Source organism: Bubalus bubalis, chromosome X (assembly GCF_019923935.1).
Source record: "Bubalus bubalis isolate 160015118507 breed Murrah chromosome X, NDDB_SH_1, whole genome shotgun sequence".
In the NCBI taxonomy this organism is placed as follows: domain Eukaryota; kingdom Metazoa; phylum Chordata; class Mammalia; order Artiodactyla; family Bovidae; genus Bubalus; species Bubalus bubalis.
Window position 1 is genome coordinate 11,306,258 of NC_059181.1, and position 27,299 is coordinate 11,333,556.

Below are 27,299 nucleotides of genomic sequence, written 5' to 3' on the forward strand. Positions count from 1 at the left end.
TGGCCGCAGCTGCCATCAGCAGCAGGGGTTGCCAGCACAATATCTGAAAGACCAGCCACCCCTCAGTGGAGACCAGGGCAGGAGGCCAAGTAATCAGGTAAGCCAAGGCACCTTCCACCTCGAGAACAGCAGGAGGACCAGGCTACCTTCTCCCAGCCATAAAAATGCACCTAGTCACCATATTAGGAAACAACAGAAGGAGGAATCTTTGATAAGGAGGCAGAATTCTGAAAAACTAAATAACTATCCCAAAAAACCAGTGAAAGCTAGAAGAAACTGAGATGTCTGTAATTAGCACTGTCAATGGAGATTGGTACTCAAGAACCAAAAGTAAAGTTATGTTTCTGTACATCTCAGTTTGTAAGTTTTCAGTGTTCAATCTGGTACACTTTTTTTTTGTGGCCATGCCATGCAGCATGTGGGACCTTAGTTCCCTGGCCAGGGATTGAACCCACACCCCCTGTAGTGAAAGTGCAGAATCTTAACCACTGGACCTTCAGGCAAGTCCCAAAACTGGTACCTTATTTTTTTTTAATAAGTGTAATTTATTCAAAGAAGCATGGGTATCAGAGTTGTGGCAAATGCATGGGAATGAAGAGTGTTTCGATTTGAGAGCTACTCCTCAATTTCCTGGCTGGTTAGTGCTGCTAAAACAAGAAACAAGGAGGAAAAATGCAGATCAGCAGAAGGAGAAGATGTGGCCGTGAGTCTGCAACAAAGGTTAGAGATGCTGCTGGAATAATGAGTCAGAAACTCTGAGGCGTCAGGGCCCTTCTTGCATTCTGCCTGGCTGACGCAAGCACCCACTGCTTCTGGAGTGTGAGCTGGGCTCAGGAATGGCGACACACTGAACCTATTGTCCCTGCACATTTGTGCTTCACATTCCTCAGGTGGGCTTCCCTCCACTGAAAGCTTTTCATTTCTCCCTAAAAGACACCAGCTCAGTTTTCCCCAGCTCTCTTTAGGAAGGCTTTCCTACTCCCCAGCCTGGTTGTTATAGTCATCTATTGCTGTGTAATAAATTACGCCAAACTCAGTGACGTGAAACAACCACATATTATGCTCATGCATTCTATGGGTTCTGTGGGTCAGGAATTTGGACAGGGTACAGCAGGATTGGTTGATCTCTATTACATGGTGAAACCTCAGAGGGTGATGGTGACCTGACAGCCAAGTGCTAGAATGCTCTGTAGACTTGTTTACTAATATGTCCGGGACCTTCCCTGAGGTTATTAGCCAGAACGTCTACACATGACTTCTCTGGGTAGCTTGGGCTTCCTCACAATATGGTGGTTCAGTCTCAAGGATGACTATCCCAAGAAAGAGAAATGGCTAGAAGATATGTTGGCTTTTCTAATCCAGTCTCAGAAGTCACACATCACTTCCACTGCATTCTATTTATTGAGGCAGTTACAAAATCCCAACCAGTTTCAAGAGGAGGAAAAATAGAGTCCACCTCTGGATGGGGGAGTGGCAAGTTTCTGGAAAAGCAGATGGAAATATTGTTAAGGCCATTTGTTGGAAAATATCATCTGCCTCACATGTCTATTCCCTTTATCAGTACAAGAATAGAAATTATTAGACACCCTTCAACCCATTTCTTCTTCATCCCCTCATTTTACTGTGGTCTTATTCCACATTCTTTGCCTTTCCATCTTCTTCCAAAATGAGTGTTCCTCTGTATCATCAGGGATTTGATCCCTTGGTTGGGAAGATCCCCTGGAGGGAAAAATGGCAACCCACTCCAATATTCTTGCCTGGAGAATCTCATGGGCAAAGGGGCCTCACGGGCTACAGTCCATGGGATCACATAGAGTTGGACACAATTGAATGACTAAAGCAACAGCTATATCTTCAGGGCCCACTCCCCCATACATTCCCTTGATCCATCACTCCCCACCCCAGCCTACCCCTGTTAGTCTCCTGTAATGAAACCTGCCAGTGTATACAGGTGTCACCTGGTCCTCTTCATATGCCACTGTGAGACTTGAGGCTTGGGAAACTGATGGGAAAATGCTGATAATCGGGCTACTATTATTGCGGTAAGAAACTGTCCATCTCTGACCCAGGAGTCTGTGTCTTCTACCAGTATCCATAAAACCATGGCTGGCTAGCTTGGTAGTTTGCAAGCAGGCCGGACTCTTAGGCCCTTTACAGTTCTTGACACTTGCTTTGTGCCAGGTGCTCCCCATACAATATGGCTAATCTTCACAATAACTCTGTGGTCTAGGTGTGAATCGCCCCCATTTTCTAGATAAGGAAACCGATTCTAAGAGGTTTAGAAACTTGCTCAAGTGAGTAGCAGTGTCTAGAGTTGCACTCAGGACAGTCTGTTTGCAAAGCTGTGTTTCCCACAGTCCTGGAGCAATTCTGCGTCCATAACTTCTTTTTGCTTCAGGGAGACAATGAATCTTGATTACTTAATCCCTGGCCAGTGTCCCAAAGATTATTCACCTACTGTAGAGGGGAACAAAGCCATTTCAAGATTGCCTTCTACTTGACTTGTGAAGTCTTTGGAAATTCAGGGCTATTTGAAACAAAAATATGAGTCTTCACTGTATTTCATTTCTTTGTGGCTTTTAACATATATTTTCTCTCTTATTACAAAGCTCTATGTGGAATTTGAGAACCTGCTAGTTGGTAATTTTTCTCAAGGAAGAGAAACATTGAGACATTTGTTCTTGAAAAAATAAATCCATGTATGCACTTGTATCTGCTGCTGCTGCTAAGTCACGTCAGTCGTGTCCGACTCTGTGCAACCCCATAGACGGCAGCCCGCCAGGCTCCCCCGTCCCTGGGATTCTCCAGGCAATAACACTGGAGTGGGTTGCCATTTCCTTCTCCAATGCAGGAAAGTGAAAAGTGAAAGTGAAGTCACTCAGTTGTGTCCAACTCTTAGCAACCCTATGGACTGCAGCCCACCAGGCTCCTCCATCCATGGGATTCTCCAGGCAAGTGTACTGGAGTGGGGTGCCATTACCTTCTCCGATGCACTTGTATACCCACACATATATACAATGGAGCAATCTATTCAGGATTCATTTTTATATAGAGGACTGCTGTTATGCAAATACACACAGACCCACTCTATGCCTTAAAGGCACTTGGTGTATGAAGAACCAGGAATGGCAGGTAGGAGAAGGAGATGCAAAGAAAGAGACAGGATTGCAGAGATACACAGAACAAATCTCCCTTCTCTGGGCTCTTAGATGTCTTTGGAATAAATACTGTATGGTGATTCGAAAGCATATTGAATATTTTAACTTTCCCTTTAGAAGTGGCTTCCCTGATGGCTCATACAGTAAAGAATACACCTTTATTCCACAATGCAGGAGACCCCAGTTCGATCCCTGGGTCAGAAAGATCCCTTGGAGAAGGGAATGGCTACCCACTCCAGTATTCTTGCCTGGAGAATTCGATGGACAGAGGAACCTGGCAGGGCTACCGTCTGTGGGGTCGCAAAAAGTGGGACACGACTGGATGCCTAATGCTTTCACTTCACTTTAGAAGTAGAGCTCCACAGGCTGGGGAATGGCTGCTGTGGCTTCCTCAGGCCCACATGCCCATAATTCCCCAGTAGCATCCATGCCCCTTTGTTGAAGAAGTTGAGTTGAGGGATTTCCCTGGAGGTCCAGGGGTTAAGACCCCACACTCCCAATGCAGGGGTTGCAGGTTGGATCTGTCTCTGGGGAGCTAAGATTCCACATACTGTGTGGCACATGTGGCCACATGTGCCAAAAAATAAAATAGAATAATAAAAAATAAAGAAACTGAGTGAAAATAGCAACAACATTTGAAGTACTCTAGATCCCAAATCCAGTTTTAATGCCCTTCTAGAAGGATTGCCTCCCCCTCCCCATTGGTGATGATGAATCAGGCAATGGCATATCTTGCTGTTTGCGACTCCACATTCTGGGTGGACTCCGAGTGGCTTCCATGACCCAGGTGTCAGGAAAATAAAAGGAAGGGTGGGGGCAAATTGGCCTCATACCCAAGCTTTGAATGCAAAAACAACTAGTACCTTCTCCATGTGCTTTCCCATCCCCCTTCAGCCTGCTGACTTGGGTCTGACTTCACTGGCTTCACCGGGGCCCCCAGGTTTAATTAGCATAACTGTGGCTGTGAGAGCACATGGCAAAGATTAGGGTTTCCATGACCTCACTGATTCTGGAGAATGCTGATATTTCTGAAAATAAATATATTTTTTCCTTCTGGGATTAAGAACAAATCTAATAACACAGGACGCCTCCTCTGAACCTTCTCTTACTGTCTCCCCAGCCCTCAAGTACAGATCCTCTTATTTCCTTATCTGCAGCCAAGTTTAAGAATGTGTTTAAATGAAGTCAGGGTTGAGAGGTACAGACGTGGGCCACTTATCAACACTCTACCCAATAGGTGTGGTCCTTTGTCTCCTGCATCCCCCATTTTGGAAATGACTGTACGAGGCCAAGCCTATAATGTACAGGACGTATAGCCCCTTTCTTTCCCCAACAACCGCATTTGGACAGATAGGTCCTTTCCTCCCCCATTTAATTCCCCTCTCGGTGAGCTGCTGTCATAAGAATCAGAACAAGTTGCTTCTTAGCAGACTCTGTGGATTCCCTGTCCGTAACCCTTGAAATCTACCATGCTACAGTGTTCCCATTGGTTTACATTCGGCAGCATCTACATCTCTTTGCCACATGGCTTTTTCTGGAACAGTGGGGGTCACCATACTCTTACGTGTGGCAGGCTTGAAGTACCAAGGAACTAACACCCCTGAGAGCAGCCTTCAGACAGCGAATCTTAGTTGTTGTGTTAGAAGTACCTCAGCAACCCTTCTCCTCATGTGGAATAAATTTGAAACTTGTGTTTTATACCATTTCCCAGGCTTCTTTACGGGATTCATTGCCAATTACCTGTTGTGGATAGAAGACTTAGTCATGTACTCCTTATTGGATGCCTTCTCTTTTCTGAATCACTTATCCACTCTCCTCTTTGTTTTCACGAAACCTCCCAAATGGACTATGTGTACTGAATTCTTGGGGGGAACCCAAACTAAGACACCCTCTAAATACTATATAACACCATTAAAGAAGCTTCCATTAACCCTTTAGCTGTAAGGGTAAGGAAGCATGGGCTCATGATCCCAATAGCCTTAGAGGCTTCAGCAGAGGGGAGAATCTTTGGCTAAGAAGTTCCATGTGAGCAAATGCATTGGTCTGTTATCCTCAAAACAAGCCAAGTAGCTCCAGTTGAGTATTTTCAAATACTTGCTCATTGGTCAGTTTTCTTTACCCACTTTCATCTCTCCCAGTGGTAAACTCAAGATTACTTCTGCGATAAGAATAGTCCACTGCCTTTATAGGTTGGGGATCTGGGTTTCAATCCCATCTTTCCCATTTGTGGTGTAATTGGGCATGTTTTAAAATTCTTTTGAAGTTTAGTTTACTTATTTCTAAATTCAGGGCAAATACCTATTAGATAATTCATTCAACAAATATTTTTGTGTTAGCTCCCTGAGGATATGGTCATGAATAGTTATAGTTTCTTCTCTCGTGATACTCACTGCATAGATGTGGGTTCTAGAGTCAGGCAGCTTGCCTTCAGATTCAACTTCCAACTAGCTCCTTGACCTCACAAAACCTATTTTTCTTTGTAAAATGGGGCCAATTTTCTCACAAAGGTGTGAAAAGTAATATCTATGATCAAGGTAAAAGATGTAGTACATTATTCCCAGTATGCATAAAATGTTTTATTAGTTGGTAAGCCATAAGAAGTTTACAGTAATTAATATTTATTGAGTGTATACTACATGCCTGTTGTCGTTGTTCAGTCACTAAGTCATGTCTGACTCTTTGTGACCCCATGAACTGCAGCATGCTAGGCTTCCCTGTCCTTCACTATCTCTTGGAGTTTGCTAAGATTCATGACCATTGAGTCAGTGATGCTTTCTAATCATCTCATCCTCTGCCACCCCATTCTCCTTCTGCCTTTAGTCTTTCCCAGCATCAGGGTCTTTTCCAATGAGTCAGCTCTTTATATCAGGTGGTCAAAGTGTTGGAGCTTCAGCTTCAGCATCAGTCTTTCCAGTGAATATTCAAGGTTGATTTCCTTTAGGATTGCCTGGTTTGAACTCCTTGCAGGAGTCCAAGAGACTCTCAAGAGTCTTCTCCAGCACCACAGTTTGAAAGCATCAATTCTTCTGCACCCAGCCTTCTTTGTGGTCCAACTCTCACATCCGTACATGACTACTGGACCTTTGTCAGCAAAGTGATGTCTCTGCTTTTTAATACCTTGTCTAGGTTTGTCATGGCTTTTCTTCCAAGGGGCAACCATCTTTTAATTTCATGGCTGCAGTCACCATCCACAGTGATTTTGGAGCCCAAGAAAATAAGATCTTATCTGTCACTGTTTCCACTTTTTCCTCATCTATTTGCCATGAAGTGATGGGATTGGGTTCCATGATCTTAGTTTTTTTTGGAATGTTGAGTTTTAAGCCAGCTTTTTCTCTCTCCTCTTTGACCCTCATCAAGAGGCTCTTTAGTTCCTCTTCGCTTTCTGCCAGTAGAGTGGTATCATCTTCATATCTGAGGTTGTTGATATTTCTCCTGGCAATCTTGATTCCAGCTTGTGAGTCACTGATTAAACATTTTAAATACATAAACTGATTTAGGTCACCCAGGAATTCTTGGACACTGTTCTTTGCCATTTTTACCATCCCCATTTTACAAATAAGGATGTGCAGGAAGGCCAGGTAGCTTGTCAGAAGTCACACTGCTGATATACAGAGCCAGGGTTTGAACCCAGCTGGTCTGGATGCAGAACCCATACTTACATCCTTCCACCTTCACTTCTCAAGATGTGGTTCTTGGAGGAGCATGTTAGAAATGCAGAGTCTTGGACCACCCTGGACCTACTGAGTCAGACTCTGCAGTTTAACCAGATGCCCAGGTGATTCACATGCACTTTACAACTGGAGTCCTCTGTTCTGTCCAATGCCAACTGGAGTTGATGAGCTGGGGGCTAAAGTCCAGAAAGGCCTGAATTGAAGAAAATTAAGTGAAATACAGTGTGCTTTATCTTAAAATCTTTGGTATATAGGTGCTCAATAAGCGCGCGCACACACACATACACATGCATATATAAACACATCCACAAACGTACTGCCATTGTGAATATGAACATGTAGCAGTGACTGGTGAAGGCTTAGCTTCCTCCCCTACCACAGCTGCCCCCACAGCTGCCTCTGGCCCTAACTCGTTAGCCACTAGGCATTACTGCGATGGCCCTATTCTCTCACCTTGCCTGTTCAGGAAGGAATTTGCATAGGCATAATTGGTTTGTTTCCTTCCCTTCTTTGTTGTCATGGTTACTCAGTTAATTTGCAAGCTCCTTTCCTATTAACCTGAGAACCACTCAGAGAGTCTCCTTCCAGGGGGAGGGGAATCTTACATGAAGGGTGAGGCAGAGTCCTAATTATCAAGGATCTGGGTGATGATTTTAGATGAAGAAACAGCCAAAGTAGAAACAATTTCTAAGATCCAACCTGAAACCAGTTCATCTGGAGACCTCTTCTTCTGATTTGGGGTGGAAACTCTGTGTCTTAACCTGTGTGCAGAGTATGTGTTCTGAGGCAGAGAAGTCATCATTGTACTGTGACTCAGCATAGAAAGTCTAGGCAAAGACACATTTCCCAAGGCAATTCCATTCTTCCAGTTAGTTGCTCAGGAAAAAAAAAAAAAGTTTAGTTCGTTAAGCCTTTGCCCTGGATGATGTGAATCACAAAAGAAACTCAAGGTACCCTAGTCATCCCTCACTTACTTACCCTGGACCCCAGATGACTTTGTGTATCCCTGATTCAGCCATCTGCTATACACACACTGGGGTTCCCAGGTGTCACAGTGGTAAAAAATCAGCCTGCCAATGCAGAAGACGTGGGTTCAATCCCTGGGTCGGGACAGTCCCCTGGAGAAGGAAATGGCAACCCACTGCAGTATTCTTGCCTGGAGAATTCCATGGACAGAGGAGCCTGGAGGGCTACAGTCCATGGGATCGCAAAGAGTTGGACATGACTGAGCACATACCCAAACCACTCAAAAATTGAATGGCTTAAAATTTGTTGTTGTTCAGTCGCTAAGTTGAGTTCAACTCTTTGAGACCTCATGGACTTCAAGCCAGACTCCTCTGTCCTCCAATATCTCCTGAAGTTTGCTCAAATTCATGTCCATTGAGTAGGTGATGCTATCTAACCAACTCTTCCTCTGTTACCCTCTTCTCCTTTTGCCTTCAAACTTTCCCAGCTTCAGGGTTTCCAGTCAGTCGACTCTTCACCTCAGGTGGCCAAAGTATTGGATCTTCAGCTTCAGCATCAGTCTTTCCAATGAGTATTCAGGGTTGGTTTCCTTTAGGATTGATCTCCTTGCTGTCCAAGGGACTCTGAAGAGTCTTCTTCAGCACCACAGTTCAAAAGCATCAATTCTTTGATGCTCAGCCTTCTTTATAGTCCAACTCTCACATCTGTATATGACTACTGGAAAAAACCATAGCTTTGAATATACAGATCTTTGTCAGAAAAGTGATGTCTCTGCTTTTGAATACACTGTCTAAGTTTGTCATAGCTTTCCTTCCAAGGAGCAAGTGTCTTTTAATTTCGTGGCTACAGTCACCATCCACAGTGATTTTGGAGCCCAAGAAGATAAAACCTGTCACTGCTTCCACCTTTCCCCCTTCTATTCATCATGAAGTGATTGGACTAGATGCCATGATCTTAGTTTTTTGAATCTTAGTTTTAAGCCAGCTTTTTCACTCTTTTCTTTCACCCTCATCAAGAAGCTCTTTAGTTCCTCTTCAGTTTCTGGTGTTAGAGTGATATCATGTGCTTATCTGAGGTTGTTGATATTTCTCCCAGCAATCTTGATTCCAGCTTGTGATTCATCTAGCCCAGCATTTTGCATGACATACTCTGCATAGAAGTTAAATAAGCAGGGTGACAATATGCAGCCTTGTCTTATTCCTTTTCCAATTTTGAACCAGTCAGTTGTTCCATGCCCAGTTCTAAATGTTGCTTCTTGACATGCATACAGGTTTTGCAGGAGGCAGGTAAGGTGGTCTGGTATTTGCATCTCTTTAAGAATTTTCCACAGTTTGTTATGATCCACACAGTGAAAGGCTTTAGCATAGTCAATGAAGCAGAAGTAAATGTTTTTCTGGAATTCTCTTGCTTTTTCCATGATCCAATGGATGTTGGCAATTTGATTTCTGGTTCCTCTGCCTCTTTGCAACCCAGTTTGTACATCTGGAAGTTCTCAATTCACATACTGCTGAAGCCTAGCTTGAAGGATTTTGAGCCTAACCTTGGTAGCATATGAAATGAGCACAATTGTATGGTAGTTTGAAGATTTTTGACATTGCCCCTTTTTGGGGTTAGAATGAAAACTGATCTATTCCAGTCCTGTGGCCACTGGTGAGTTTTCCAAATTTGCTGACATACTGAGTGCAGCATTTTAACAACATCATCTTTTAGGATTTTAAGTAGCTCAGCTGGAATCCTGTCACCTACACTAGCTTTGTTTGTCGTAATGCTTCCTAAGGCCCACTTGATTTCACACTCCAGGATGTCTGGCTCTAAGTGAGTGATCACACCATCGTGTATCTGGGTCATTAAGACCTTTTTTGTGTAGTTCTTCTGTATATTCTTGCCACCTCTTCTTAATCTCTTCTGCTTTTGTTAGGTCCTTACTGTTTTCTCCTTTATCATGCATATCCTTGCATGAAATGTTCCCTTGATATCTCCAATTTTCTTGAAGAGGTGTCTGGTCTTTCCCATTCTCCTGTTTTCCTCAAATATCTGTCTTTTTAAAAAGTTGCACACAATTTAATGGGTTATTGAGCCAAGCCGGATGGTTCTTCTGTTGCAGGAGAAGGGGCACCGAGAGAATGGTTGTATTCCAAGTCTCATCCAGGCTGCCAACTGAGAGTTCTTGGCTTCACACAGAAAAGAATTCAAGAGGGAGCCAAAGTAGAGTGAAAGTAAATTTATTCAGGGAGATACACACTCCATAGACAGAGGGCAATCAGTCTCGGACAGCATGAGAGGCCCCTGCGGTATGGGATGGTTAGTGTTTATGAGCTGGGTAATTTCATAGGTTAACACAAGGGAGAACTATTCTAACTATTTGGGGAATGGGGCAGGGGGAAGGTGGGGTCTCTTGGAATTGGGCCACTGCGCACTTTTTGGCCTTTTACAGCCACCCTTGAACTGTCATGGCACCTGTGGGTGTGTCATTAACATGCTGATGCATTATAATGAGCATATGAGGCTCAAGGTCTACAGGAAGTCTAATCTTCCACCATCTTGGGCCTAGGAGGTTCTAATCAATTTTTTCAATTATGTTCACTTTTTTGATTGAGGTATAATTCATTTACAATATTATATTAGTTTCAAGTGTACAGCAAAGTGATTCAGTTATATATATAATGCTCAAAATCTCCAAGCCAGGCTTCAGCAATATGTGAACCATGAACTTCCTGATGTTCAAGCTGGTTTTAGAAAAGGCAGAGGAACCAGAGATCAAATTGCCAACATCCACTGGATCATGGAAAAAGCAAGAGAGTTCCAGAAAAACATCTATTTCTGCTTTATTGACTATGCCAAAGCCTTTGACTGTGTGGATCACAATAAACTGTGGAAAATTCTGAAAGAGATGGGAATACCAGACCACCTGACCTGCCTCTTGAGGAACCTATATACAGGTCAGGAAGCAACAGTTAGAACTGGACATGGAACAACAGACGGGTTCCAAGTAGGAAAAGGAGTACGTCAAGGCTATATATTCAGATTAGATCAGATCAGATCAGTCGCTCAGTCATGTCCAACTCTTTGCGACCCCATGAATCGCAGCACGCCAGGCCTCCCTGTCCATCACCTGCTTATTTAACTTATATGCAGAGTACATCATGAGAAATGCTGGACTGGAAGAAACACAAGCTGGAATCAAGATTGCCGGGAGAAATATCAATAACCTCGGATATGCAGATGACACCACCATTATGGCAGAAAGTGAAGAGGAACTAAAAAGCCTCTTGATGAAAGTGAAAGTGGAGAGTGAAAAAGTTGGCTTAAAGCTCAACATTCAGAAAACGAAGATCATGGCATCCGGTCCCACTACTTCATGGGAAATAGATGGGGAAACAGTGGAAACAGTGTCAGACTTTATTTTTTGGGGCTCCAAATTCACTGCAGATGGTGACTGCAGCCATGAAATTAAAAGACACTTACTCCTTGGAAGGAAAGTTATGACCAACCTAGATAGCATATTCAAAAGCAGAGACATTACTTTGCCAACAAAGGTTCGTCTAGTCAAGGCTATGGTTTTTCCTGTGGTCATGTATGGATGTGAGAGTTGGACTGTGAAGAAGGCTGAGCACCAAAGAATTGATGCTTTTGAACTGTAGTGTTGGAGAAGACTCTTGAGAGTCCCTTGGACTGCAAGGAGATCCAACCAGTCCATTCTGAAGGAGATCAGCCCTGGGATTTCTTTGGAAAGAATGATGCTAAAGCTGAAACTCCAGTACTTTGGCCACCGCATGCGAAGAGTTGATTCATTGTAAAAGACTCTGATGCTGGGAGGGATTGGGGGCAGGAGGAGAAGGGGATGACAGAGGATGAGATGGCTGGATGGCATCACTGACTCGATGGACGTGAGTCTGGGTGAACTCCGGGAGTTGGTGATGGACAGGGAGGCCTGGCGTGCTGCGATTCATGAGGTCGCAAAGAGTCAGACACGATTGAGCGACTGAACTGAACTGATACATGTATATGTGTATATGTATATATACTTTTTCAGATTCTTTTCCTTTTTTTGAGATTTAATGTAACTTTAATAGATCATACAAAATATTTTTAAATTAATAGTTTTTATAACTTTATAATGTTTGTTTAAAATAGAATGTTTGAAAAGACATTTACAAATACATATTCAATTGGAAATGCTTTACATAATTCTTTTTTTTAATTTAAATTTATTTATTTTAATTGGAGGCCAATTACTTTACAATATTGTATTGGTTTTGCCATACATCAACATGAATCTGCCATGGGTGTACATATGCTCCCCATCCTGAACCCCCCTTCCACCTCCCTCCCCATACCATCCCTCTGGTTCATCCCAGTGCACCAGCCCCAAGCTTTCTGTATCCTGCATCGAACCTGGACTGGCGATTCGTTTCTTATATGATATTATACCTGTTTCAATGCCATTCTCCCAAATCATCCCACCCTCTCCCTCTCCTACAGAGTCCAAAAGACTGTTCTATATATCTATGTCTCTTTTGCTGTCTCGCATACAGGGTTATCATTACCATCTTTCTAAATTCCATATATATGTATTAGTATACTGTGTTGGTGTTTTCCTTTCTGGCTTACTTCCTTTATAGGTTATTACAAGATATTGAATATAGTTCTCTGTGCTATATTTGTGGAATCTTAAAAAAAAAATGATAAAAGTGAACTTATTGACAAAGCAGGAATAGACTCACAGACATAGAAAACACACTTCCAGTTACCAAACGGAATAGCAGGCTGTATGAGGAGGTAAATCAGGAGTTTGGGATGTAACCAGTTTCTGTCGTATCCCATTTTTCTCAGTGGCTATGTCATTCTTTTAACAGTTGTGCCCTTCTCCCTTTCTTCTCGTCTTACTTCTGCTGATGATGTTAACTGGGGCAGCAGTCATCTGGGTGCTTGGCTGGACTAGAATAGCCAACATGACTTTCTCAGGTGGCTGGCAGTTGACACAGGCTTTTGGCAGAAAGCTCCAGTGGGTGGTTGACCAGGGTTTCTTGGTTTCCTTCTGTGTATCATCTCCATCTAGCTGGGACTTCTCACAGCACAGTAGCTGAGTCCCAGAGGGTGTAGCCCAAGGAAAGCAGTACCCTTTGGTCAAGTGACAGCAATTCATGGGGAGAAGAAACGGGCTCTCCACCTTTTGATGAGCATGCCAGGAAGGCAGGACTTATTGGAGTTCCTTGGATACTAGCTCACACACCTGGCTTCCTGACCTTTTTGTCCACCTTTCCCCAACTCCTTAAACTTTTCTACTGTGCCATCTGGAAGTCTTGGTCAGTGATCAGTAAATCTGCTTCTGTCCTAAATCTCAACTGTGAATATTTCCTTTATCTTCTTGCTCTCCATGAAACCTGACTTTGTCTTGAGAACACAGCTTTTCATGCCATCTTCTCAGTGGTGGCTGTTTTCTTTCCCATGTTCCTCATATCTCTGGACTGGACAGTGGTGTGGGTACCTTTCCTCGCTATTTGTTTCTTACAATGGTCTTACCCAGACCATTTTCTCTTCTTCCTCACTAATGCCACTTCTGTCTCCACCTTTGAATGTACCACCCACCTCTTCTGTTTACAGTCATCTGCCAACCCTGGGTCACTTCCTTTTTTCCACTACGATTTACATCCTCCTCACTGTCACTCTTGCTGATGCTACTCCAGTCCTGATTCTTGGGGACTTTCATATCACATCAATGACCTTTCTAATAGTCTGCCTGTCTGTACTTTGACTTTCCTCCTGCAGTGATTTTGTTTCTCCCCTCTTTAGCAACACTCTCCCATAGTCATATTCTGGAAGTATGTCCAGTTCCTTCATCTCTTTCATAATCTCTGTTCTTCCAAGGCATCAATCCAAGCAGTTGTTTGGAGTCTATAAAAAATAGAACTGGGACATTACAAAATTACACACAGTACCCTTAATGTGGGATGGCTTTAGCTAGTTTATTTAAAAGCTGCTTCATGGAGATGAGCTCACCAGTAGCATGTTCAACACTGGAGTGAAGAAACTTAAATCTGCAAAAAAAAAAAAAAAAAAAAAAAAAACATGGTGTGGGGCACTCATGGGGTATTTAGAGGCACCAGGGCTGGGTTTGAGATCCAGATTTGTGTCTTAGGTATGGTGGTTCATTGGGTGATTGACTTCATTCCTGTGAGCATCAGTTTCCTTATATAAAATGATGAGTCTACCTCCTAGGATTGTTTTGAAGATTACTTAAAGTATATATGGGATACTGTACATTGTAAATGTGTGGAGAACGGACTGGAGGGGCTAGTTATTAAGGCAAGCAATGCTGAAAGTTTGTGGTAGCTGCAAATAGACATGGAAAGATAGAAGTGAGGTATATGAGGGGATTCAACAGGGTGGGGTGATGTGTGCTCATGAGGCTTCAGTGGGAGGGAGATGTAAAGGGTACCAGGAATACCTAACTGGTTTCAGTCCTGTATCCCTGGATGAAGGATGTGCTGCTCACTGAGATAGGAATAGTGCACAAGCAAGGACGAGTTTGTTTGGACTCTTAGGAGTTTGATTTGGAAGTGCTTGGCTTGGGATACCCTTGAGCACCCATGAGAAGGTGTCAAATAGGCCACTGCTAGAGGTCTGGAGTGTAAAAGAAATGTGTGGGCATCATCATACACATGTATAAGGCATGGGTGGGGATGAGACTTTTTTGGGAGAGTGGGAACAAGAGACAGTCAAAGGCCAAGAATTGAGGTGCTCCAAAATCTAACAGCTTATTAAAAGGACCAACCTCCCCGGGAGATAGAGAGCCCAGAAAAGGAAAAAGACCAGCAGGGTCTTCATCACTGAAGCCAAGAGAAGTGAAAGTTGTGAAAAGTAGTGAGTGGTCCATAGTGTGAAGTCAAGTCAGAGGAGAACAGAAAAATGTCTCTTGGGTTTAATGACATTATCTAGTAAACTCTTCAGAAGTATGGGTCTGCTTATGCCCATGTATTTTTTTCTTAGTTTTGGAAATAGGAAACTGAATTACACTAGCAGAAAAAGCTGAACCAGGTTGAAATGACAGAAACCTGGACTGGGTGGGACCAGTTTCTTGTCTGGAGCTTCAGTGTCCTGGCACCTGTGACCACAGGCTGAGCTCATGGCCCCCTCCTCTTCCTCAGGGTCCAGTGGACTTACAGGAAGTGTAGGACTCTATTCACAGTTGGCACTTAAGAAATGTTTGATGATTGATTACATGCACAACCCAGACATTTCTTCCTGACATGTATTCATCTCCCCCACAGGAATTGGCAGTTCTTTCCCATTTACTGCCTCAAGGTCCTGAGTCATAATCAAACAAAACTTCTGTCCTACTCATTGAAGTGTGCTTTTTAAAAAACCACAATGGCTCTTATGTTCTCACATGCCCGAGAGATTATTTTCTTATTGTGTGCTCTTGGTCATTTCCTTCTTATGTGCAAAAATGTTTGGGAACAGTTCTTTGTGTAGACAAGATGAAAAGTTTGTTTGTTTGCTTTAATGGAAGATGTTTTCACTGTGGGAGGGACAGGAGGCAGGGCACCAGAAGTTTGCGCTCTCTGCCTGGCTATGAAAAATCATCATGAACTAGCTTCCTGCCAATTGCCTTTTATTTTTGAAAAATGGGCTCAGGGTAGTTGCTGCAACTGAAGGCAGCAAAGAGAAGTTATGAAAAGAAAATGAAGCTCTGTGCATGCGTATATATGTGTGAATAATGTGGTACTTTAAGAATGAAGCAGATCCAACAACATTTTCATTCCTACCCTCAACAGAACTGCATGCACATGTGGATGAGTTATGTACTAGAATGTTCATAGCAGCACTACTGCCAGAAGCCCCAAACCCAATGCTTGTTCTGTCAGTTAGCTTCTGCTGTGTAACAAACAATTCTAAAATGTAGCAGTTAACATAATCACCTGTGATTCTGCAGGTCAGCAGTTTGGACTGAACCCTCCTGGATGGTCTTTCTGATATGGTCTAACTGAGATCAGCTGAGTCTGGCCCAGATCAGAGAACTGTCCAGAAGAACATAAACTAAATACTGGTTGTTGTTATATGTCTCTACATTCCAGGTGGTTTGCTGGACAGCAGTGGATCAGTGATACAAAGCTACCTCAGTTCATAGTCTAAGAGGGCATAGGAAAGTTTTATCAAATTCTTGGAATAAAAGATGTAGTGATGATTCCCCCCACCCCCAACCACCACCAATTTTCCATTCTCCATTCTTAGACTCGTGTTCTTGTACACAGGGCAAAGATGGTAACTGCTGAAATTTTCCTTAGTGAATTTAGTGATAGGCTGCTCTAAAATCAAATAGTTTTCTTAAATATAGTGCCCTGCCAATTTGAACAACCACCTGGAGCTTTATAAATATCTTTAAATTGGAGTTTCTCATCCTCAGAACTACTGGCGCTTTGGACCAGGTAATTCTTTGTTGTTTTTTGCCTAAGGTGATGTTGAGCAGCATCCCTGTCTCTACTCACAAGATGCCAGTTGTGCCCCCTCCTCCAGTTGTGACAACAAAATGTCTCCAAACACTATCAAGTGGCCTCTGGTTAAAAACCATTGTTCTAGAAAAACTGTTTAGGGAACAGCAACTGCGGAATTGCTCTGCAAACTGAGGAGGGTGGTGATGAGTGGGCACCAGTGAAGCAAGTGAAGAGAGAGGGAGAAGAGGAATGCATGTTTATCCAGCACCCACTGTGCCTTTCTGACGTGGTTCACATCTCACAATGCCTCGTACAGATGAGCTGGAGGCTTGGGGACAGAAGGAACATGTGTCTCTGAGGCGGATCTTGTGATCCAGCCCAAGGCTGTCCGACCCTAGTACCCATGTGCTTTCCACCAAGAACCCAGGGCCGCCTCCCACTGTGGCCAGGAAAGGGCAGAGATGCTGAGTAGCAGCCACCCAGTGATGGCTGCCGGTCCCAAGGAGGGGGCACCGGCTCTTATGAGCTCAAAGCCAGTACCCAAGGTCTTCTGGGAGGACAGGATGCAGACAGGGTTACAAAGTAGGATGGCACTGACCATCCCAACTGTGGGTCACGGGGTGTCCTCTAGGCCTAGATGTAGCATGTGGAGGACTGTTACCAGCATAGGAGGGGAAGCATATGGGCATTTGAAACCCACCAATAATACCCATACCTCATTAACCTCTGTACTGCTCCTTACAAGATTTTTTAATGTTTAAAAACTGAATTTATTATTTAATAGATAAGGCATGCACATAGTACAAAATTTTAAAGATGCCAAAAATAAACAATGAAGAGTAAGTTTCCTTCATATCTTCATCCCTCAGATTCTTATCTCCTATCCCAGAAAGCAATCACTGTTAACATTTTTGATATCTCTCTCCAGAGATAGTCTGTGTATAGTCAAGCAAACACATGTATTTTTTTCCATCATGGCAGCACAGTATATACATTATCGAGGACCATAACACACACACACACTCTCACTCTCTCTCTGTTGATGTTTTGATCTACCTATCTAGGAGCACCTTTCATATCAGTACATGAAAATCTGCTCCATTCTTTTTTTTTCTTTAACTTTTTGGCTGCACCAGGTGGCACGTGGGAATCTTAGTTCCCTGACCATGGATGGAACTGGTGTCCTCTGCAGTTGAAGTGCGGAGTCTTGACTGCTGGACGGCCAGGGAAGTCCCTGCCTTGTTCTTTTTAATGGTTGCCTAGTATTCAATATTAGGACTGTGTCATAATTTGGTAAACCAGACTTTTAGTGATGGACATTTACATTATTTCCACTCTGTTGCTGTTACAAATAGAGCTGCAACGAACAGCTAGTTCTGTATACCCATCACCCCCCCGACCACCACCACATATGTAAGTCTGTCTGATCACTTGATTTTGTTTCATAACCCTTCATTTTCCCCTTCTGCCTGCAGTGTCAGTGTACTGAGATCAGTATAACTTCAGAAGCCAGGAAAGGAAATGGAGCATCTGAACAAAATATCAAGTATACAATTAACCATGATAAATCAAGCCTCAGAACTAAAAATAGAAAAGAGGTTGATCACACGTGCTAAGTTAAATATTGCATCAGCTGGCTTCTCAGGCCCCAGATAGCTCATTTAGAAAGTGCTCAAGTAGGATGGGACCATAGATACTTTTTAGTACATTCCTCCCCTCCCCCATGCTTTTCCATATGAGGACATTGGCATCCTGAGATGCTTGTAAATAGTCAGGCTTGGTTGGATTGAAATGTAGGTCTTCCGAGTTCCAGTTCTGTGTTCTTTCAAACACACTATGACAATATTTTTGAAACTGAGAAAAAGTATTATTTAAAACCCAAACTGACTGTATCCAGATCTGCCTTCTAAAGTGGTGGCATAATCCACAGCAATAAAGAATGGAATGTCTCCTCCCTTCCATCAGAGAGTCTGCAAAGTGAGGCACAAGTCAAGGGTGGATAGTTCACTGTCTTTGCCAGTGGAGTGTTTGGCCCATTTTATAATAAAGCATTGAACAGTGATGTGTGGAAATGGCTGTCCATCCAGTGGAGGTGTCGAGAGTTCAGTGACTTTGCATAATACTGTGAGAGGAATGGGGCTTTTGGGGGGACCCTGAGATGATGATCCCTAAGTAAGGGTAAGCAAAGGAATTTAGAAGACAAGCAGCTGGGCTAAGGAACTCAGAGGGTTGGCCAAAATATTTTATAAAGACAAAACTCAGAGTCAATTTTATGTTGTTGTACTTTGTTGTGGTGTAGACTCAAAGCTTAAGTTAGCTTCACACATAACTGTGTCTGGTGGATGGCTCTAGGATTGTTTCTTCAGCTCTCTCAGGTCAGGGTGCTGGTTTGACATGGTGTGATTCTCCTGATGCTTTTCTCCCTGACGAGAAGGCTGCCCTAGCTCTATTCCAATCAGTGTTTAACATACCTTAAAATTCAAGGTAGGAAGACCAGGATGGGAGAAATGTGTTCTTGTAAGGGGGAGAAAAATCTTCCCCAGAAACTGCCCCCTCCACCCCCAAGAGGCTTTCCCTCTCTTTGACCAGAACTGACTCTCATTGCCATTGTTAGCTGCAAGGTGGGCTGAGAAGTACCCCAGTCTCTCACTTTATGATTTTCTTTCAGTCTTGAAAGCCCTGCCATTGAGTCAAAAGCTATTCATTTTTGTTTTAAAGTCATTAACTTCTGTGGGAAAAATGACAACTTGGTCTGTCTCAATCAAAGGTACCCAGATAATTTTCATAGATAAGAAAATATATTGAGCAAAAGTGAAATCAAATTTTCATAAGAAATGAAGAACAATGTGAAAGTAAATAACTGCTGTTTGTACACAAAATATAATGTAGGAAAACTAGACTTTTGATAGGAATGGTGGGGAGAGAGTGTGTGAGTCATTCTTTGGAAGGTGAATTCTTTTGTCTCCACCACTTGTTTCTCCAGCTTTCCAACTTTAGAGAGGGAGTTCTTGGTTGTTTTGTTCTTAAGTGCACTTCAATATGAAGTAACAGCCTAGAAATAATCTTTAGACAAAATAAAAAAATAAACATGAGAGTGGTTTGAAGCTTGGGAAATTGGACATGCATAAGGACTAAAAAAGATGGAGCTGACACCTCTTCATCCCTTGCGCTTGCTTTCCATATGCAAAACAGAACATTGTGGGCTCATTTAAACATGATGCTCAATCCAAATTCATTCCATATGATGTGCTCTGACAAGTAAATATATGTCGAGTAAAATTGGTGAGCGGGACTCAGCCTGAGACTGCAATGATGTCATATCACGTCTTACAGCATATTTGTTTAGTGTGTTTTGGGGTGGAAAAGGTCAATCTGTTGGGGGAAAAAGGGAGTCATTGTTCACAAAGTGGTGCAACTTTTCAAGAGCCATGATAGCAAAAAGTCTGACTGAAGACTGAGCAGTCGTTATGTGAGGTAAAGCAGTACCTGCAAAGGGGGATGGAATTATCACAATTGTTTTCTCATTTATCATAGTCACCCTTTAGGCCTGGGCCCATTGCCAACCCAAACCAAATTAGAGTGAATGTCTTCTTACAGAGAAGGATGGTGGGGGGGCAGGGGAGGGGCGCAGAGCAGTGGATGCTGTGGGATAGGCCACTAAGCATGTCTGCCAGTGATGCGTCTGGTCACTTCCACGTTGCTTGAAAAATGTGCACTTTGTGAGCAGTTAACTGAGGTTGGTAATATGACTTGAATATAATCTTAATCCTGGAGTTAATAGTCATTGTGGTTCTTAGAAATACTTCACTAGCAAGGAACTGATGGCCAGTTGCTGGTGCAGAGTCCTCAGTATCATAGAGACAGGCAATAGCCACCCTCCACGCTGCAGAAATGGAGCACTGGGCACTTGCCCTGAAATCTGAAGATCTGTTTGCAGCATTGTCCCTTTGGCTCTGCAAAGTAACATGCCCCGTTCTGCTTACCAGGCTTGCTGGTGGCTCTGGCGACCATCTCTTAGTACCGTTTGTTTGTCATGGGTGTGAAGCATACTCCAAATCTCTTTCCAGATGATCATATTTGGAACTTTATTTTCCTTGTTGACTTTGAGTTATTGATTCAATGACCCTTTGCTGAACATCCATTGTGGGTTAGGCACTTTTCTCAGTCCTGTGGAAAATTCAGAGACAAATCAGCCATGACCCTTTTTTCTCAGAGAGCTTGCTGTCTAACAAGGTGGTAAGACATGAATAATAACTGTGAAAGGTGTAAAGTACTATCTGTACTGTAAAAGTGGGACAGATGTTTGTAAGTGCTCTAAAAAATTAGGACTATTTATCATTATCTTTGAATTTTGTCACATCTCTTGACCTAGTGATTGAAATATATTTAACCTAGGGATTCTTGGACCCCCATGAAATCCACACATGAGCTTCAGGTAAATTTCTATGAAGTGTATGCATAAGTGTGGGTCTATGTTTGAGTAGATTATTCTGGGAAAAGGATCCTTAATTTTGTCTAATTCTCAAATAAAAGTGTTGTTTAATTCATAATAATACTCGCACTTCTAGAAACGCATCTTAAGAAAATAGACATGTAGACAAAGATTTATTATTAAGGATGTTTATCACAGCATTATGTATAATAGTATGAAACTGGAAACTACCTAAATATGGAACAACTGAGAATTAATTACAGTACATATGTACAATAGAATTTATGTTCCTGTTGAAATGAGACATCAAAAAATTAACAACATGAAAATATGCTCATGATAAAATGTTAGATTAAAAAAAACTCTATCCATAGTATGCTCTCAATTATGCTTTAAAAAATCATGGAAAAGGCTAAAGGGATAACAGGAAAATATTGACAGTGATTATCTCCTCTTTAATCTTTTCCATATTTCTCAATTCTTCTACAATAAGCATGGATCACTTAACAATTGAGAAAAAATGAAAGTTGTACAAAAACTAGTACAGATGAAGTCTCACGGCAGTTCTGCAGTGAGATGTCTTTTATTTGGGATATCAGAGGGGCCTCTTAGAGGAGGTGGCCTTCGAGCATAATAACTCTGAGTCCTGGTCACAGTCTTGACCTTCTGTGGGGCTGGGAGAGGGCAATCAAAGGGAGTAGTTAAAGATGTCAAGAGTTGAAGGAGAGAGCTCCATGTCAAAGTTGAGGTGTGGCGGTGACCTAACCCCTCTCCCTAGAAGTCCTGGAGCAGGCAGGGCTGGCCCGCTTTCAGGCAAACAGCAGTTCTGGAGTGCAGGCTGACCCCAGAGGCCTCTCAGAACCCCTGAGATACGGCCTATAACATCCAGGGACTAGCCAAAAGTTGTGAGTGGGATTGTCAGACTCAGGGAAGAATGGTGAGAAAGCTACACACACACACACACACACACACACACACACACACACCACTTTGTGACTTAAACTGTTTTGAAGCCAGATGTCTTAGTGTGAACCTATACTTTTTAATCCCTTATATACTCAGAGGAAAATAAAAGCTAGTAACAGATTGAATAATGCCATATGGTGTAAGATTATTCTGCGTAATGTTTATTAGTACAATTTACTATTCTACATTAGCTTTAACAAGACAGTATCTTTTAAGGAACTGATTATGTACTTTGACCTGTTAATTCTTTGGGAGAATGACACTTAAGAAGTTAACTCAAAAAGAGGGAAAGTAGATCTTCACAACTTTGTATAGCAGTGGAAAATATTAGAAATCCACTTGTGTAATTACGAACTCAAAGGTGCTTACATATATTAAATAAAAGAAATATATTATTACTATGAAAATGATCAATTTATGGGTTTTGAGAGTTATATGCCTACATCAGTAAAGTTAGGTTAGGAAAAAAAGAGCACAAAGCTAGTATGTATAGATAGACTGCATTTTGTTACAATATGTCCATACAATATGGGATCACAGTCTTAAGAATACTGCATGCTATAAGGTTAAGACTTGGGGGTCTGTGCTAAATGGTTTTATTTTGACAAGTATTCATCCTCATTTCTTTATGTGCTCTCCCCTCTACTGAAGAGCGCCAAGACTAGTAGCTATATCTTCTAGAAACCCTTGTGAGCCAGCTTTCATAATAAAGTCCTCCAATGATAGGGATGTTTGCAAGATTTGAAAAGCAGAAGAGAAGCAAAAGTTATTAGAATGGCAACAGAAGTTGTGTGTGCTTTTCGAGACAATAGATGTGAGGTTTTCCAGCAGCTTCTAGACATTCTTTTGTAGATTACCCATTTCAGTGTTGATCTCCATGAATGGGAGCTTTCTACAATTTTTATCAGTTCCTGATTTCTTGGAAGCTAGGAACAACTTTTCCCTACCATCATTTCTTGAGCCCTTCCAATGGTTTTGTAAACATTTAATTTTATGCATTAAATCTTTTTCTTCTCAGAATACCTAGAGTGGTTTCTGATTCCCTGACCAAACCCTGACTGATGTATGTATGATATGCATGTGCATGCTTAGCAGCTAAGTCGTGTCTGACTCTCTGACACTTTTATGACCTCATGGACAGGTTCCTCTGTCCATGGGATTTCCCAGGCAAGACTACTGGAGTGGGTAGCCATTCTCTTCTCCAGGGGATCTTCCCCACCCAGGGATTGAACTCATGTCTCCTGCATTGGCAGGCGGGTTCTTTACTGCTGAGCCATCGGGTAAGCCCCTCTCCCACTCATACCACCATCATTTCTGTCATCTTTGGCATATGCACCTTACGCAAAATAATAGACTGGATCAACGTATGTTGTCATAAAAGTAAGAAAGTGGAAAGAAAATCTTATCACTTCTAAATAATTATTACTTAGCTTGAAAATATAATGAGTTTGTGTTTGAGTATGTGTGTATTTTATGGGGATTATATAGATCAGCTTACAGATTGATGTAAAAACTTTCTATTTCTATCAAATGAATAAGTCAAGGTTGGGAGCATTTATTTATTTGATGGACATTATCAACACTGCTTTCACATACAAAAAAAGAGGTGCCCAGACTCTGTACTAGCATGTGTCCTTATCAAAAGAACACAGTATGTATGTGTATGTACATAATTTCTCTGTGTATATACATACATACAAGATATACATATGTGTGTGATTTTGTTCTTGTAAAGATATGGAAATGTAATTGAAACAATACCCTCTGGCAACTTTAAGCACTTCACATCTTTTCCTTTGTCTCCTCCAAACCATTTCATTTTACCGGAGGGAAAACATGAAACATGGAGTCCAACCAAGCCTGTTACACTGCCAGCCAGATGCAAAGGAGTCCTTGCATGGGCTGCTGTCTCAAACAGCAACAGGGCTCTGGGAGATTATTTGCAAAAAGTGGCCACAACAACTCTTTCTTCTCCTACACGCACCCCCCTCACTTTGCAGTGTGACTCGGCAACAGTTCCTATCCAGGTATGGAGTCTGTTTTTCCACCCCTTGAATCTGGTCTTGACCTTGTGACTTGCTTTAAGCAGTGGGCTATTAGAAAACATAGTAGAAGCAGAAACTTGAGAAGTACTTCCGCACTGAGGTTGTCCTCTCTTGGTCCTCAGGGATCTCTGGGACCCCTGTGAACTCTATCATATGAATAAGCTGGGGCTGGCTGGCCAAAGATGTATGGATCAATTACCTACATGGTCCCAACTAAGTGCCAGCATCAACCACCAGACGTGTGAATGAGTCCACCATAGATGACCAGATTCCAGTCAGTCCTTTAGCCAACAGCAGCTGTATTCCTAAGTCTAGATGATACCACCAGAAGAACTGTCCAATGATCTCAGGCCAGATCACTGACTCACAGAACAGTAAACTAATATGTGCTTATTATTTTGAGCACATATTTCCTTTTAGAGTGGTAAGAATTAGGCCCAGTATAAATTTGTGAGCCTGGGTCAGATCTAGAGACCTCATTTTTTTTCTTTCCTCTACCAAGTGAAATAAAACCAAAAAACCATGGATAAGGTAGCCAACTGCACAAAATTTATGACCTCTGCCTTAGAGGAAAGCAAATGAGACAAACCATGTTGAAGATTCCTTTCCTTTCTGTGCTAATTAGAAAATTCTGACAAATGAGTAGCTCATCACCGGATTATCATCAAAACTCAATGAAGTGAAAATGATTTTGATTCATGGATAAATGGAAGGAAATTGAAATGAACCAGCGTCAGCATTCTCTCTTCAGCAAGACCGCCACACTTTTGCCTGAAAAGAGTCCATCAGTCAGCATCGCCGAGCCTCTTGAGACTTGCTTTCCAACCCCACTTTCTTCACAGTTAGCCCACAATAGCCCAGGATCATGGTTTTGCTTTGTCTTCCAGGTTCTGTTTCTCTGCCAGTGATAAGTAAACTAGAAACAGAGGAGAAAGGGAGCGCAGTCTGTGGTGAGGGTAATAGTCTTCCCCTCACCTGGGTCCGGAAGACCCCCTGGAGGAGGGCATGGTAACCCACTCCACTGTTCTTGCCTGGAGAATCCCATGGACAAAGGAGCCTGGCGGGCTACAGTCCATGGGGTCACATAGAGTTGGACATGACTAAGCACCACCACAACCTATCATATAGTTTTTTCCCCACCAGTCCATCTTGGGAATTACATAGCCAAAGATTCAAACAAGCCTCACTTCTATAAGCCAGGAGTCACTTTCTTGGAATACGCACAGAGGTCTTCCCAAGTGGTGAATTAGTCATCTGTGTCATTCAAAAAGGGAGGGGCATGCCCAATGCCGGTGAGAGGAAGGGGGCAGGGTTATCTCCCCCCCACCCCCAGCCCCGAGGCCTGACTCTGCCCCATTTCCACACGGTCATCAGTGTGAGATCCCTGGTCAAGGTTGATGATCACATTCCACTTTTTTTCTTCTTATAAGACCCACACATTTTCCTGGTCTTCTAGCAGGCAGAAACCTGTCATTTTGTTTTGAATTTGGGAGGGTTGTCTAGTACTGGTCCAGCTCCAGAGGTGAGAGCGAAGACACCACTGGGAATTCCTAAAGGCTGAGAGCTGGTTCAGGAACATAATTCACAGTGGACTGGTTATTTATGATGCCCTCAAAGTAGCAGGTCTCAAAGATGTATTTCTTCTCACCCCATCCCTCCATCAGTAGATTTGGAAATTTACCTACACCCAAAGTTGTTTCTGGAGATACAGGTTAAGGGATGACTGCAGTGTAGACAGGCTTTGGGTAAATTTGCTTCAAGACTTTCACCTCATTAAGGATTCCCCTCACAAAGGAACTTCACAATGTATTAAATAACTGGAGATAAGCTTGGGGGTGAGCTTGGGCAGGGTTAAAAGGGGAAAATGGAAATATATCACCCATGACATTGCTTGTGTTCTTGCCTGGAATTCTGATCTAGTGCTTGTGTAAGTATTTAATTCTTACTGATCCTGTGTTTTTTCTTCCTCATAATGAAATTGTGGCTTCCCTGAGGTTAACAAACTTATTCTTTCTTCTCTGAATCCTTCATATGACTGAGCACAACATAAGCTAGATGGCAAACTCTGTGAAGACAGGTGCTATATCTGTCTTGTTTACAATCATATCTCATGTGCAGTAGAATATTTGGCACATAGTAGGTACTGAATAAGTGCTGAATGGATGCCTAGGTGTAGCCATCTTATAGCTTATAACAGCTGTTGATCAAAAGAGTAAACTAATGAATACATGTATGAGAATAAATAAAGTCTTGAAATCCGGTGCTGGTCCACTTGGAAAGCCTGGAGGTATGCATGTGATTGCAATACAACCTCAGGCTGAAGGGCTACAGAAAGCATATGGATACTTGTATCACTCATGTATAGAAGCCCATGATTTTCATTGCTTCCTGGTTATTAAAAATTGTTTCCATCATTTTCAGTTCATTTCAGCCCTTTGCTTAGCTTGTCTGCTTTAGGGTTTCGTTTCCCACTGATGGGGCTGGCTGTCTCTCAGCTCGATGTGACACTACTCTGAAGACCTTGGAACCGTTTCCATGGTTACTTCTGGAATTTTCCCTTTGGAAACCTTGTGTTCTTTCCTTACCTTTAACTTCCATCTCAGAAATTTAAATACATACCTTAGGGTTCTTGGGAGTGTTCGTGCTTTCCCTGGAAACATTTCAAACCACAGAGCAGAGAATCTGGGCCTGCACACTGCCTTTCTTCTGTTCTGTGTGGAAAGGGGGCAGATGGTTTGATGCCGAAACTCCTCAAAGCCCAGAGATCCAGAAATTTCCCGCAAAAAACACACAGAAGATCCCCCAGGTTGCCAAAGCCACTGTCTCCTTATTTCAGTTGGATTCATATCACAAAAATGAGCATTGCCACCATAATCAAAGCCTTTTCTTCTTCTTTTCTTTTAGCTTTTTAAAATGAGTCTTCCCGATAAACTGATTTCTGGTGTGTCTCACCTTGAAGTGCCTTAAACGCATGTTGGTGACCAAGAAGAAACTCGGAAAAGAGGAAGGGCTAGTGGAGATGAGGAGACAAAGGTGATTGCTTTTCTTTAAGAGGAACTTAAAAAGCGAAACATTTCTGTGGAATCTTCCACTCTTTCTTCTCCTGGGATTATCATCTAAGATCTAGACAGAAGGAGACTGCTAGGGAATCTAGTTCTGAATCAGACTTGCTTGGGTGCAGCTGGGATGCACCTATGGCTCCCAGGGGACTTCAATGTAAAAGGTATGCAGTCAACAATGCAAAACCACCCCGGGGGAGCAGCCTCCTCTTTTCTGGCTCCCCTCCCCTCCACATGTCTCTGTCTGTCTCACCAATATCCTCTCTGTGCTCTCATCTCCCCCTCACCACCCCTCACTGTTTCTTCAGACAGCTCCCAGCAAAGTCTCTTTCCAGCTTCTAAAGGCCCAAACAGCAAAAATGAGAAGGAACCATTCCTGATTCTTTCCTGTGACGTTCAGTGCACTGGGCTGTCATACAAGTGTATCCCAGAGGGATGCTTGGCTGTAGCTTGGCTGTGGAGCACACAGCAGCCAGGCCTTTTTCTCTAACGTGAGGGATGCTCTACTTGGTCTCCTCGTGGATGTTCCTGCCTTCCCAGACCTTTACACTGTGACCAGTCCTCCTC

The 27,299-nt window shown here is 42.7% G+C and overlaps 1 protein-coding gene across 17 annotated transcripts in view; it reads left to right on the forward strand.

Annotated features, from left to right (window-relative positions):
• The window catches only part of NHS (NHS actin remodeling regulator), a 501,937-nt gene that overhangs the window by 33,356 nt on the left and 441,282 nt on the right, over window positions 1-27,299 (forward strand). For 2 of the 17 annotated variants that reach the window (XM_044937034.2, XM_044937039.2), the window contains exon 2: window positions 26,578-26,706. The exons of 13 other annotated variants lie outside the window; for them this stretch is intronic. The gene's annotated coding sequence lies outside the window, so the exon portion shown is untranslated. Of the gene's footprint in view, window positions 1-23,479; window positions 23,656-26,577; window positions 26,707-27,299 lie in introns of those variants that run through there. 2 more of the 17 variants (XM_044937037.2, XM_044937041.2) reach the window with 1 other exon arrangement.